Below are 16,330 nucleotides of genomic sequence, written 5' to 3' on the forward strand. Positions count from 1 at the left end.
AAGTGAGAAAGCTGTATCTCCCAAGTACCTACAAGCCTGAAGAGTCTTTTTCCATTCATCTTTCTCAAGATCTCAAAAGACCACTGCTCCTGAGAAAGGATCCTTCTCTCCTTTGTATGGGTGGCTGACCAGTTTGGCTAATTTCATAGCCCCAGTTAATTGTTCTTCTTGTGTTCTTATTTTTATCTTATCATAGTACTCATCATTGCCTTTTATTACAATTATATGTGTACATGTATTTTTCCCCCCTGGACTGGAAAGTAAAGTTTTAGCCTCACACCTCTAAATATTCCTTGCACACGTATATAGGGAATGCCTAATGGGAATGCTACTGACTTAAATTTGCATTTAACTAAATGGAGTGTGTTATATCCTGCTAGAGCTATATCAGATAGTTGGCATACCTAGAACTATATCAGATAGTTCTAGCAGGATATAACTATATCAGACACAAGTCTGGCTCTATTCTTATAACCACCATTATTTCCTCATTATAGATACATCAAAGTACCTGTCTACACTCCTGTCTACACTCCATTAATCTCCTCCAGATTAATTTGTCTTCCCCAAGCCCTTAGTTGGCTTTAGCTGTTTGAATTCTGCAAAGGACACTTAGAGACTTTTGGTTACAAGAAGCAGCAAAGTGCTTAGGCAACAGAGGCCTTCTTCAGACAGAAGAATTATCAGCTTAGTTCAGAGAATTAGAGGTATTATGAACAAGCAAGCTTTAGGGAGGTTAGAAACAGGACAGTTCTGAAGACTCAAGCATTGTACCCCCATGAACCCTTGACTCAGAGCATAGGGCACCTCCACTCCAGATTCAAATTCCTAAGAATCCGTTTACTGCCAACTTGATTCAAGAGTACAACCCTGTGATTAGGAAACAGCTTCTTTTTTAAAAATCAGAATTAGGGTTAAAAAGATGCAGGGAGAGCAGTGGTGAGCTAACAAAAAAAAAGTGTTATCACAGAACTATATCTGAGGGTGAACCAAGCCACCAAGGGGTCTCTTTCAAGAAATGTGAATTTAGAGACCAAGAGACAAGCAAATGGTATGAGGTGACTTTTGGCTTAAAGATCATGTAGATAAAGCCTATGGTTACAGTGGGGAAGCACAGGAAACCTAGCTGGTAGAGGGAAGCAAATATGAGAGATAAGAGTGGCCATGCATGCCGTAAGAAATGGAGAAAGTGTCCTCATTCCCTACTGGTTTCTCTTCCTCCCTTTATTAGGCCTACCACTGTGTAATTATTTTCCTTGCAACTATTGTGCTATAAGATATCCCTCCAATTTATAATCAGGAAGGATAGTAACTGCCTCATGTTGTGGGATATTTAGCTATAGAAGAATTGGAATCAAGATATTCTTAGACACCAAAGAGGATGGAAAATCAAAATCTCAAGCAATGAGATATAAATCCATTTTACTAATTCTGCCATTTGGTGGTAAAGATGAGGATGCCGAGTAAGGTATGTTTAGCACTTCCCAAGTACCAAGAACTGTTTTAAGTGTTTATGTACATTGCCTTATTTAATCCTCATGAAAACTCGAGGTGTAGGGAGAATTATTGGTCCCATTTTTCACACAAAGGAACTCAGGCATAGAGAGAAGAAATCATGGGGCTGGGATTCAAATTCCCTAATTCAAATCAAAACCTGAATTCTTGAAAGTTTAAGTCCTTACACAAATTTCTACAGTAAAGTCACCTATAAGAAATCTAAGTTGGGCAGATTGAGCAGCCGAGGCAAGATGGGTCAAAGTCAGAATGGTGGCCATGGTCCTGGAGGTGGCAAGAAGGATGACAAGGATAAGAAAAAGAAATATGAACCTCCTGTACCAACCAGAGTGGGGAAAAAGAAGAAAAAAACAAAGGGACCAGATGCAGCCAGTAAACTACCACTGGTGACACCTCACACTCAGTGCCGATTGAAATTGTTGAAGTTAAAGAGAATTAAAGATTATCTTCTTATGGAGGAGGAATTCATTAGAAATCAGGAACAAATGAAGCCATTAGAAGAAAAGCAAGAGGAGTAGGGAGGAGAGCAAGATGGTGGCCGAGTAATAGCTTCCTTGCATCCGGGCACTGTGAGTCCAGGGAGATAGGACTCCAGGCAATTCTGGATGGTGGGATCTGCCTATCATCACCCCTGTGAGGATACAAAGAGTCAGCGAGAGACTTCTGGACCCCAAGAGGAGGACTAAAACAGTGGAAAACCGGCAAGTGGTCGCGTGTGTTTAATCGGTCTAAACCTGCCCGCAACTGTAAGTCCAATAGCAGCGAGACTGCAAACCGGAAAGGCCTTACCTGTGAACTATTTTGGTGTCTTTGGATTTGGCACTCAGTTGAGCTGCCTTGGGGAGAGCCTGAGCGGGAATGCGGAGAACTTTGGCCGTTGTCTAGGGCCCCAGTCTGAGCCGCTGAGCCAGACGGAGCTAATAGTGTTTGGCTGTGGGCCACAGGGAGCCATTGCGAGCGATCTGCCTCAGAAAGCTCCGCCCTCAGGGTCGCAGAGCTAGAATCTGGTGGGAGCTGGTAACCCAGCACCAAGTAGCCTAAGGGTGGGGTCTAAGCCGCCTTGCAGCCCTAACCCTCAGGGGCAGAGTGAGACCGGTTTTGGCACACTGGGTAAGTGGATAGCCACTTCAGCAGTTCAAAGTGCCTTTTAAGTGGGCTGAAGAGAGATTTAGGGTATCTACCTGCTGGGGTTTGAGAAATCAGCAGCCTCCAGTCATATCAGAACTGTGATTAACATCTCATACCCCCAGAAGACCACGTGTTGCCCAGACACGTGGGCAACATATACATACTGCTTTGTTTTTGGTTGTGTTTTTTTTTTTTTTTTTTTGGTTTGGTTGTTTTTTTGTTTATTTTGATGTTGTTGATGTTGTTTTGTTTTTCAATTTCAACCTTTTCCATACAGATCATTTTTCTTTCTCAATTTTTCTAGTTTAATTATAATTTCCCATTGCTGCCTTTTTTAATAACTAGAACTTCATTTTTGCTAGTGTTTCTACCACTATTATTTGGTTTTTCACCCAATTTTATCCCGTAAAGTTTTCTGTTTGCTTGTTTTGGTTTGATTTATAGCATTTTTGTCTTTCCTCTCTACTTGGTGGAGGTGGGGTACTGTATCTGATCAGGTTAGCAAAGAGCTGCTGACCTCAAGGGAACCACCCAACTGGATACCCCCAGAAGATGGTTTTTTTTTAAGGTTGTGTCAAAGTACCTTACTGTACACCTATATTGCTCTGTCTCCCTCTTTCTGTGCCTCTCTTTTTGTCAATATTCCTTTTACCCACAACCTCTCTTTTCTCTATTTTTTTTTCTTTGCACTCAGTCCTCCTTTCTTTCATCCCTTTCTTGCTCTTCAACCTTCTCACCCTTCTGGTCCTGTACTAAAAGGAATCACCGAACCCTTAGTCCACAGGCATGAGAACTTAAAGAGCAAGAGGAAGTGAAAGGAAAATTAGGGCAAGGAAACAGATAAAAGAAATCACTCATGAGGAAGAATCACCAGAAAACTCCAGGCAACATGAAGAACCAATCCAGAACAACCCCGCCAAGGGACCATGAGGTAGCTACTGCAGATGATTCCACCAGTATAGAAATGTTAGGAATGACAGAAAGGGAATTTAGAATACACATGTTGAAAACAATGAAAGAAATGATGGAAACAATGAAGGAAATTGCTAATAAAGTGGAAAATAACCAAAAGGAAATCCAAAAACAGAATCAAATAAGAGATGAACGATATGAAGAATATAAAAAGGATATAGCAGAGCTGAAGGAACTGAAACAGTCAATTAGGGAACTTAAAGATGCAATGGAAAGTATCAGCAACAGGTTAGACCATGCAGAAGAAAGAATTTCAGAGGTAGAAGACAAAGTTCTTGAGATAACTCAGACAGTAAAAGAGGCAGAAAAGAAGAGAGAGAAAGCAGAACGTTCACTGTCAGAATTATGGGACTTTATGAAGCGTTCCAACATACGAGTTATAGGAATTCCAGAAGGGGAAGAAGAATGCCCCAGAGGAATGGAAGCCATACTAGAGAATATTATAAAAGAAAATTTCCCAAACATCACCAAAGAGTCTGACACACTGCTTTCAGAGGGATATCGGACCCCGGGTCACCTCAACTCTAACCGAGCTTCTCCAAGACACATTGTGATGAACCTGTCCAAAGTCAAGACAAAAGAAAAGATTCTGCAAGCTGCCAGGAGTAAGCGCCAGTTGACCTACAGGGGCAAATCCATCAGAGTTACCGCAGAGTTCTCTAATGAAACTTTCCAAGCAAGAAGACAACGGTCATCTACCTTTAATCTACTTAAACAGAACAATTTTCAGCCCAGAATTCTGTACCCTGCTAAGCTAAGCTTCAAAATTGACGGAGAAATCAAATCATTTACAGATATACAAACATTGAGGAAATTCGCCACAACAAGACCAGCTCTACAGGAAATACTTCAACCTGTTCTGCACACTGACCACCACAATGGATCAGCAGCAAAGTAAGAACTCAGAAATGAAAGGACAGAACCTAACCTCCACACTGATGCAAAAGATAAAACTAAGCAATGGACTCTCACCAAATAAGACGAATAGAATACTACCACACTTATCAATTATTTCCATAAATGTTAATGGCTTGAATTCCCCACTGAAGAGACATAGATTGGCTGACTGGATTAAAAAACACAAGCCATCCATTTGCTGTCTGCAAGAAACACACCTGGCTTCAAAAGACAAATTAAAGCTCTGAGTCAAGGGTTGGAAGACAATTTTTCAGGCAAATGGCATTCAGAAGAAAAGAGGAGTTGCAATCTTATTTTCAGATTCATGTGGATTTAAATCAACTAAAGTCAAAAAAGACAAAGATGGTCACTTTATATTGGTCAAGGGAAAAATACAACAAGAACATGTTTCAATTCTAAATATTTATGCACCCAATTTAAATGCTCCCAGATTCTTGAAACAGACCTTACTCAGTCTGAGCAATATGATATCTGATAATACCATAATAACATGGGACTTTAACAATCCTCTTATAGAGCTGGACAGATCCTCTAAACAAAAATTAAACAAAGATATAAGAGATTTAAATGAGACCCTAGAACAACTGTGCTTGATAGACGCAAATAGAACACTCCATCCCAAAGATAAAGAATATACATTCTTGGGAAGGAGGCGGAGCAAGATGGCAGCCGAGTAACAGCTTCCTTGCATCTGGGCACCGTGAGTCTGGGGAGATAGGACTCCAGGCATCTCTGGCTGGTGGGAACTGCCTATCATCACTCCTATGAGGATACAGGGATTCAGCGAGAGACTTCTGGACCTCAAGAGGAGGACTAAAACAGTGGAAAACCGGCAAGTGGTCGCGTGTGATCAATCCGTCTAAACCCACCCACAACTGTAAGTTCAGTAGCAGCGAGACTGCAAACCAGAAAGGCCTTACCTGTGAACTGTTTTGATGTCCTTGGACTTGGCACTGAGTTGAACTGCCTTGGGAAAGGCCTGAGCGGGAGTGTGGAGAACTTTGGCCGTTGTCTAGGGCCCCAGTCTGAGACGCTGAGCCAGACGGAGCTAATAGTGTTTGGTGGTGGGTCACACGGATCCATTGTTAGTGATCTGCCCCGGCAAGTTCCGCCCTCAGGGTCGCAGAGCTATAAACGGGTGGGAGCTGGTAACCCAGCAACCAAGTAGCCTAAGGGTGGGGTCTGAGCTGCCTTGCAGCCCTAACCCTCAGGGGCAGAGTGAGACCGGTTTTGGCACACTGAGTAAGTGGATAGCCACTTCAGCAGTGATTCCAGCGAGAAAGCTGGGAAAGCTTCTGCTCAGCAAGTTTACAAGTTCAAAGTGCCTTTTAAGTAGGCTGAAGAGAGATTTAGGGTGTCTACTTGCTGGGGTTTGAGAAATCAGCAGCCTCCAGTCGTATCAGAACTGTGACTAACATCTCATACCCCAGAAGACCACGTGTTGCCCAGACAATATTCAATAACATATACAAACTGCTTTGTTTTTGGTTGTGTATTTTTTTCTTTTTTTTTTTGTTTGGTTGTTTTTTTTGTTTGTTTATTTTGACGTTGCTGATGTTCTTTTGTTTTTTTAATTTCAATCTTTTCCATACAGATCCCTTTTCCTTTCTCAATTTTCCTAGTTTAATTATAATTTCCCATTGCCGCCTTTTTTAATAACTACAACTTCATTTTTGCTAGTGTTTCTACCGACATCATTTGGTTTTTCACCCAATTTTATCCCCGTAAAGTTTTCTGTTTGCTTGTTTTGGTTTGATTTATAGCATTTTTGTCTTTCCTCTCTACTTGGTGGAGGTGGGGTACTGTGTCTGATCAGGTTAGCAAAGAGCTGCTGACCTCAAGGGAACCACGCAACTGGGCACCCCCAGAAGGTGGGGTTTTTTAAGGTTGTGTCAAAGTACCCTACTGTACACCTATATTGCCCTGTCTCCCTCTTTCTGTGCCTCTCTTCTTTTTGTCAATATTCCTTATACACACCCCCTCTCCTTTCTCTATCTTTCTTTTTTTCTTATCACTTGGTCCTCCTTTCTTTCATCCCCTTTTTTTGCTCTTCAACCTTCTCACCCTTCTGGTCCTGTAACCCTTAGTCCACAGGCACAAGAACTTAAAGAGCAAGAGGAAGTGAAAGGAAAATTAGGGCAAGGAAACAGATAAAAGAAATCACTCATGAGGAAGAATCAGCAGAAAACTAAAGGCAACATGAAGAACCAGTCCAGAACAACCCCACCAAGGGACCATGAGGTAGCTACTGCAGATGATTCCACCAGTATAGAAATGTTAGGAATGACAGAAAGGGAATTTAGAATACACATGTTGAAAACAATGAAAGAAATGATGGAAACAATGAAGGAAATTGCTAATAAAGTGGAAAATAACCAAAAGGAAATCCAAAAACAGAATCAAATAAGAGATGAACGATATGAAGAATATAAAAAGGATATAGCAGAGCTGAAGGAACTGAAACAGTCAATTAGGGAACTTAAAGATGCAATGGAAAGTATCAGCAACAGGTTAGACCATGCAGAAGAAAGAATTTCAGAGGTAGAAGACAAAGTTCTTGAGATAACTCAGACAGTAAAAGAGACAGAAAAGAAGAGAGAGAAAGCAGAACGTTCACTGTCAGAATTATGGGACTTTATGAAGCGTTCCAACATACGAGTTATAGGAATTCCAGAAGGGGAAGAAGAATGCCCCAGAGGAATGGAAGCCATACTAGAGAATATTATAAAAGAGAATTTCCCAAACATCACCAAAGATTCTGACACACTGCTTTCAGAGGGATATCGGACCCCGGGTCGCCTCAACTCTAACCCAGCTTCTCCAAGACACATTGTGATGAACCTGTCCAAAGTCAAGACAAAAGAAAAGATTCTGCAAGCTGCCAGGAGTAAACGCCAGTTGACCTACAGGGGCAAATCCATCAGAGTTACCGCAGAGTTCTCTAATGAAACTTTCCAAGCAAGAAGACAACGGTAATCTACCTTTAATCTACTTAAACAGAACAATTTCCAACCCAGAATTCTGTACCCTGCTAAGCTAAGCTTCAAAATTGACGGAGAAATCAAATCATTTACGGATATACAAACATTGAGGAAATTCGCCACAACAAGACCAGTCTACAGGAAATAAATACTTCAACCTATTCTGCACACTGACCACCACAATGGATCAGCAGCAAAGTAAGAACTCAGAAATGAAAGGACAGAACCTAACCTCCACACTGATGCAAAAGATGAAACTAAGCAATGGACTCTCACCAAATAAGATGAATAGAATATTACCACACTTATCAATTATCTCAATAAATGTTAATGGCTTGAATTCCCCACTGAAGAGACATAGATTGGTTGACTGGATTAAAAAACACAAGCCATCCATTTGCTGTCTGCAAGAAACACACCTGGCTTCAAAAGACAAATTAAAGCTTCGAGTCAAGGGTTGGAAGACAATTTTTTAGGCAAATGGAATTCAGAAGAAAAGAGGAGTTGCAATCTTATTTTCAGATACATGTGGATTTAAATCAACCAAAGTCAAAAAAGACAAAGATGGTCACTTTATATTGGTCAAGGGAAAAATACAACAAGAAGACATTTCAATTCTAAATATTTATGCACCCAATTTAAATGCTCCCAGATTCTTGAAGCAGACCTTACTCATTCTGAGCAATATGATATCTGATAATACCATCATAACAGGGGACTTTAACACACCTCTCACAGAGCTGGATAGATCCTCTAAACAGAAATTAAACAAAGATGTAAGAGATTTAAATGAGACCCTAGAACAACCATGCTTGATAGACGCATATAGAACACTCCACCCCAAAGATAAAGAATATATATTCTTCTCATCACCCCATGGAACATTCTCCAAAATTGATCATATCCTGGGACACAAAACAAATATCAACAGAATCAAAAGAATTGAAATTTTACCTTGTATCTTTTCAGACCATAAGGCACTAAAAGTGGAACTCAACTCTAACAAAAATGCTCAACCCCACCCAAAGGCATGGAAATTAAACAATCTTCTGTTGAATAACAGATGGGTGCAGGAAGAAATAAAACAGGAAATCATTAACTTCCTTGAGCATAACAACAATGAAGACACAAGCTACCAAAACCTGTGGGATACTGCAAAAGCAGTTCTGAGAGGAAAATTCATCGCTTTAGATGCTTACATTCGAAAAACAAAAAGAGAGCACATCAACAATCTCACAAGAGATCTTATGGAATTGGAAAAAGAAGAACAATCTAAGCCTAACATCAGTAGAAGAAAAGAAATATCCAAAATCAAATCAGAGATCAATGAAATTGAAAACAAAAGAATCATTCAGAAAATTAATGAATCAAGGAGTTGGTTTTTTGAAAAAATAAATAAAATAGATAAACCATTGGCCAGACTAACTAGAAATAGAAAACTAAAATCTCTAATAACCTCAATCAGAAACGATAAAGGGGAAATAACAACTGATCCCACAGAGATACAAGAGATCATCTCTGAATACTACCAGAAACTCTATGCCCAGAAATTTGACAATGTGAAGGAAATGGATCAATATTTGGAATCACACCCTCTCCCTAGACTTAGCCAGGAAGAAATAGACCTCCTGAACAGACCAATTTCAAGCACTGAGATCAAAGAAACAATAAAAAAGCTTTCAACTAAGAAATGCCCTGGTCCAGATGGCTTCACTCCAGAATTCTATCAAACCTTCAAGGAAGAGCTTATTCCTGTACTGCAGAAATTATTCCAAAAAACTGAGGAAGAAGGAATCTTCCCCAACACATTCTATGAAGCAAACATCACCCTGATACCAAAACCAGGAAAAGACCCAAACAAAAAGGAGAATTTCAGACCAATCTCACTCATGAACATAGATGCAAAAATTCTCAACAAAATCCTAGCCAATAGATTACAGCTTATCATCAAAAAAGTCCTTCATCATGATCAAGTAGGCTTCATCCCAGGGATGCAAGGCTGGTTTAACATACGCAAGTCCATAAACGTTATCCAAAATATTAACAGAGGCAAAAATAAAGATCACATGATCCTCTTAATAGATGCAGAAAAAGCATTTGATAAAATCCAGCATCCTTTTCTAATTAAAACACTGAAGAGTATAGGCATAGGTGGCACATTTCTAAAACTGATCGAAGCTATCTATGACAAACCCACAGCCAATATTTTACTGAATGGAGTAAAACTGAAAGCTTTTCCTCTTAGAACTGGAACAAGACAAGGTTGTCCTCTGTCACCTTTACTATTCAACATAGTGCTGGAAGTTCTAGCCAATACAATTAGGCAAGACAAGGAAATAAAGGGAATCCAAATGGGAGCAGAGGAGGTCAAACTCTCCCTCTTTGCTGATGACATGATCTTATACTTAGAGAACCCCAAAGACTCAACCACAAGACTCCTAGAAGTCATCAAAAAATACAGTAATGTCTCAGGATATAAAATCAATGTCCACAAGTCAGTAGCCTTTGTGTACAACAATAGCAGTCAAGATGAGAAGCTAATTAAGGACACAACTCCCTTCACCATAGTTTCAAAGAAAATGAAATACCTAGGAATATACCTAACGAAGGAGGTGAAGGACCTCTATAAAGAAAACTATGAACTCCTCAGAAAGGAAATAGCAGAGGATATTAACAAATGGAAGAACATACCATGCTCATGGATGGGAAGAATCAACATTGTTAAAATGTCTATACTTCCCAAAGCAATCTACCTATTCAATGCCATTCCTATCAAAGTACCTACATCGTACTTTCAAGATTTGGAAAAAATGATTCTGCGTTTTGTATGGAACCGGAAAAAACCCCGTATAGCTAAGGCAGTTCTTAGTAACAAAAATAAAGCTGGGGGCATCAGCATACCAGATTTTAGTCTGTACTACAAAGCCATAGTGGTCAAGACAGCATGGTACTGGCACAAAAACAGAGACATAGACACTTGGAATCGAATTGAACACCAAGAAATGAAACTAACATCTTACAACCACCTAATCTTTGATAAACCGAACAAGAACTTACCTTGGGGGAAAAACTCCCTATTCAATAAATGGTGTTGGGAGAACTGGATGTCTACATGTAAAAGACTGAAACTGGACCCACACCTTTCCCCACTCACAAAAATTGATTCAAGATGGATAAAGGACTTAAACTTAAGGCATGAAACAATAAAAATCCTCAAAGAAAGCATAGGAAAAACACTGGAAGATATTGGCCTGGGGGAAGACTTCATGAAGAAGACTGCCATGGCAATTGCAACAACAACAAAAATAAACAAATGGGACTTCATTAAACTGAAAAGCTTCTGTACAGCTAAGGACACAATAACCAAAGCAAAGAGACAACCTACACAATGGGAAAGGATATTTGCATATTTTCTATCAGACAAAAGCTTGATAACCAGGATCTATAGAGAACTAAAAGTAATCCACATGAAAAAAGCCAACAATCCCTTATATCAATGGGTAAGAGACATGAATAGAACTTTCTCTAAAGACGACAGACGAATGGCTAACAAACACATGAAAAAATGTTCATCATCTCTATATATTAGAGAAATGCAAATCAAAACAACCCTGAGATATCATCTAACCCCAGTGAGAATGGCCCACATCACAAAATCTCAAAACTGCAGATGCTGGCGTGGATGTGGAGAGAAGGGAACAATTACACTGCTGGTGGGACTGCAAACTAGTACAACCTTTCTGGAAGGAAGTATGGAGAAACCTCAAAGCACTCAAGCTAGACCTCCCATTTGATCTTGCAATCCCATTACTGGGCATCTACCCAGAAGGAAAGAAATCCTTTTATCATAAGGACACTTGTACTAGACTGTTTATTGCAGCTCAATTTACAATCGCCAAAATGTGGAAACAGCCTAAATGCCCACCAACCCAGGAATGGATTAACAAGCTGTGGTATATGTATACCATGGAATACTATTCAGCCATTAAAAAAAATGGAGACTTTACATTCTTCGTATTAACCTGGATGGAAGTGGAAGACATTATTCTTAGTAAAGCATCACAAGAATGGAGAAGCATGAATCCTATGTACTCAATCTTGATATGAGGACAATTAATGACAATTAAGGTTATGGGGGGGGGGGCAGAAAGAGGGATGGAGGGAGGAGGGTGCGGCCTTAGTGTGTGTGACACTTTATGGGGGCAAGACATGATTGCAAGAGGGACTTTACCTAACAATTGCAATCAGTGTAACTGGCTTATTGTACCGTCAATGAATCCCCAACAATAAAAAAAAAAAAAAAAAAAAAAGAATATACATTCTTCTCATCACCCCATGGAACATTCTCCAAAATTGATCATATCCTGGGACACAAAACAAATATCAACAGAATCAAAAGAATTGAAATTTTACCTTGTATCTTCTCAGACCATAAGGCACTAAAGGTGGAACTCAACTCTAACAAAAACGCTCGACCTCACACAAAGGCATGGACATTAAACAATCTTCTGTTGAGTAACAGATGGGTGAAGGAAGAAATAAAACAGGAAATCATTAACTTCCTTGAGCATAACAACAATGAAGACACAAGCTACCAAAACCTGTGGGATACTGCAAAAGCAGTTTTGAGAGGAAAATTCATCACTTTAGATGCCTACATCTGAAAAACAGAAAGAGAGCGCATCAACAATCTCACAAGTCATCTTATGGAATTGGAAAAAGGAGAACAATCTAAGCCTAAAATCAGTAGAAGAAAAGAAATATCCAAAATCAAATCAGAGATCAATGAAATTGAAAACAAAAGAATCATTCAGAAAATTAATGAAACAAGGAGTTGGTTTTTTTACAAAATAAATAAAATAGATAAACCATTGGCCAGACTAACTAGAAATAGAAAAGTAAAATCTCTAGTAACCTCAATCAGAAATGATAAAGGGGAAATAACAACTGATCCTAGAGAGATACAAGAGATTATCTCTGAATACTACCAGAAACTCTGTGCCCAGAAATTTGACAATGTGAAGGAAATGGATCAATATTTGGAATCACACCCTCTCCCTAGACTTAGCCAGGAAGAAATAGACCTCCTGAACAGACCAATTTCAAGCACTGAGATCAAAGAAACAATAAAAAAGCTTCCAACCAAAAAATGCCCTGGTCCAGATGGCTTCACACCAGAATTGTATCAAACCTTCAAGGAAGAGCTTATTCCTGTACTGCAGAAATTATTCCAAAAAATTGAGGAAGAAGGAATCTTCCCCAACACATTCTGTGAAGCAAACATCACCCTGATACCAAAACCAGGAGAAGCCCCAACCAAAAAGGAGAATTTCAGACCAATCTCACTCATGAATATAGATGCAAAAATTCTCAACAAAATCCTGGCCAATAGATTACAGCTTATCATCAAAAAAGTCATTCATCATGATCAAGTAGGCTTCATCCCAGGGATGCAGGGCTGGTTTAACATACGCAAGTCCATAAACGTTATTCACCATATTAACAGAGCAAAAATAAAGATCACATGATCCTTTCAATAGATGCAGAAAAAGCATTTGATAAAATCCAGCGTCCTTTTCTAATTAGAACACTGAAGAGTATAGGCATAGGTGGCACATTTCTAAAACTGATTGAAGCTATCTATGACAAACACACAGCTAGTAGGTTACTGAATGGAGTAAAACTGAAAGCTTTTCCTCCTAGAACTGGAACAAGACAAGGTTGTCCTCTGTCACCTTTACTATTCAACATGGTACTGGAAGTTCTAGCCAATACAATTAGGCAAGACAAGGAAATAAAGGGAATCCAAATGGGAGCAGAGGAGGTCAAACTCTCCCTCTTTGCTGATGACATGATCTTATACTTAGAGAACCCCAAAGACTCAACCACAAGACTCCTAGAAGTCATCAAAAAATACAGTAATGTCTCAGGATATAAAATCAATGTCCACAAGTCAGTAGCCTTTGTATACACCAATAACAGTCAAGATGAGAAGCTAATTAAGGACACAACTCCCTTCACCATAGTTTCAAAGAAAATGAAATACCTAGGAATATACCTAACAAAGGAGGTGAAGGACCTCTATAAAGAAAATTATGAAATCCTCAGAAAGGAAATAGCAGAGGATATTAACAAATGGAAGAACATACCATGCTCATGGATGGGAAGAATCAACATTGTTAAAATGTCTATACTTCCCAAAGCAATCTACCTATTCAATGCCATTCCTATCAAAATACCAACATCGTACTTTCAAGATTTGGGGAAAATGATTCTGCGTTTTGTATGGAACCAGAAAAAACCCTATATAGCTAAGGCAGTTCTTAGTAATAAAAATAAAGCTGGGGGCATCAGCATACCAGATTTTAGTCTGTACTACAAAGCATAGTGGTCAAGACAGCATGGTACTGGCACAAAAACAGAGACATAGACACTTAGAATCGAATTGAAAACCAAGAAATGAAACTAACATCTTACAACTACCTAATCTTCGATAAACCAAACAAGAACATATCTTGGGGGAAAGACTCCCTATCCAATAAATGGTGTTGGGAGAACTGGATGTCTACATGTAAAAGACTGAAACTGGACCCACACCTTTCCCCACTCACAAAAATTGATTCAAGATGGATAAAGGACTTAAACTTAAGGCATGAAACAATAAAAATCCTCAAAGAAAGCATAGGAAAAACACTCGAAGATATTGGCCTGGGGAAAGACTTCATGAAGAAGATTGCCATGGCAATTGCAACAACAAGAAAAATAAACAAATGGGACTTCATTAAACTGAAAAGCTTCTGTACAGCTAAGGAGACAATAACCAAAGCAAAGAGACAACCCACACAATGGGAAAGGATATTTGCATATTTTCAATCAGACAAAAGCTTGATAACTAGGATCTATAGAGAAATTAATCCACATGAAAAAAGCCAACAATCCCATATATCAACGGGCAAGAGACATGAATAGAACCTTCTCTAAAGATGACAGATGAGTGGCTAACAAACACATGAAAAAATGTTCATCATCTGTAAGAGAAATGCAAATCAAAACAACCCTGAGATATCATCTAACCCCAGTGAGAATGGCCCACATCACAAAATCTCAAAACTGCAGATTCTGGCGTGGATGTGGAGAGTGGGGAACACTTTTACACTGCTGGTGGGACTGCAAACTAGTACAACCTTTCTGGAAGGAAGTATGGAGAAACCTCAAAGCACTCAAGCTAGACCTCCCATTCGATCCTGCAATGCCATTACTGGGCATCTACCCAGAAGGAAAGAAATCCTTTTATCATAAGGACACTTGTACTAGACTGTTTATTGCAGCTCAATTTACAATCGCCAAAATGTGGAAACAGCCTAAATGCCCACCAACCCAGGAATGGATTAACAAGCTGTGGTATATGTATACCATGGAATACTATTCAGCTATTAAAAAAAATGGAGACTTTACCTCCTTCGTATTAACCTGGATGGAAGTGGAAGACATTATTCTTAGTAAAGCATCACAAGAATGGAGAAGCATGAATCCTATGTACTCAATTTTGATATGAGGACAATTAATGACAATTAAGGTTATGGGGGGGAGGAAAAGCAGAAAGAGGGATGGAGGGAGGGGGTGGGGCCTTGGTGTGTGTCACACTTTATGGGGGCAAGACGTGATTGCAAGAGGGACTTTGCCTAACAATTGCAATCAATGTAACCTGGCTTATTGTACCCTCAATGAATCCCCAACAATAAAAAAAAAAAAAAGAAAGAAAAGCAAGAGGAGGAAAGATCAAAAGTGGATGATCTGAGGGGGACCCCAATGTCAATAGGAACCTTGGAAGAGATCATTGATGACAATCATGCCATTGTGTCTACATCTGTGGGCTCAGGACACTGTGTCAGCATCCTTTCATTTGTTGACAAGGATCTGCTGGAACCAGGCTGTTGGGTCCTGCTCAACCACAAGGTGCATGCTGTTATAGGGATGCTGATGGATGACACAGATCCCCTGGTAACAGTGATGAAGGTGGAAAAGGCACCCCAAGAGACCTATGCTGATATTGGGGGCTTGGACAACCAAATGCAGGAAATTAAGGAATCTGTGGAGCTTCCTCTCACCCATCCTGAATACTATGAAGAGATGGGTATAAAGCCCCATAAAGGGGTCATTCTCTATGGTCTGCCTGGCACAGGTAAAACCTTGTTAGCCAAAGCAGTAGCAAACCAAACCTTGGCAACTTTCTTGAGAGTGGTTGGCTCTGAACTCATTCACGAGTACCTAGGTGATGCGCCCAAACTTGTTTGGGAATTGTTTCGAGTTGCTGAAGAACATGCACCTTCCATCGTGTTTATTGATGAAATTGATGCCATTGGGACAGAAAGATATGACTCAAATTCTGGTGGTGAGAGAGAAATTCAGCGAACATTGTTGGAACTTTTGAACCAGTTGGATGGATTTGATTCAAGGGGAAATGTGAAAGTTATTATGGCTACAAACTGAATAGAAACTTTGGATCCAGGCCTTATCAGACCAGGCCGCATTGACAGGAAAACTGAGTTTCCCTGCCTGATGAAAAGACCAAGAAGCGCATCTTTCAGATTCACACAAGCAGAATGACCTGGCTGATGATGTAACTCTGGATGACTTGATCATGGCTAAAGATGACCTCTCTGATGCTGACATTAAGGCAATTTGTACAGAAGCTGGCTCGATGGCTTTGAGAGAACATAGAATGGAAGTAACAAATGAAGACTTCAAAAAAATCTAAAGAAAATGTTCTGTATAAAAAACAAGAAGGCACCCCTGAGGGGCTTTATCTCTAGTGA

General features: G+C 39.7%; 1 pseudogene; it reads left to right on the forward strand.

Annotated features, from left to right (window-relative positions):
* The first annotated feature begins 1,748 nt into the window (after nucleotides 1-1,748).
* LOC128586198 (26S proteasome regulatory subunit 4-like) lies at nucleotides 1,749-16,330 on the forward strand (annotated as a pseudogene).

Source organism: Nycticebus coucang, chromosome 5, assembly GCF_027406575.1.
Source record: "Nycticebus coucang isolate mNycCou1 chromosome 5, mNycCou1.pri, whole genome shotgun sequence".
Taxonomy (NCBI): domain Eukaryota; kingdom Metazoa; phylum Chordata; class Mammalia; order Primates; family Lorisidae; genus Nycticebus; species Nycticebus coucang.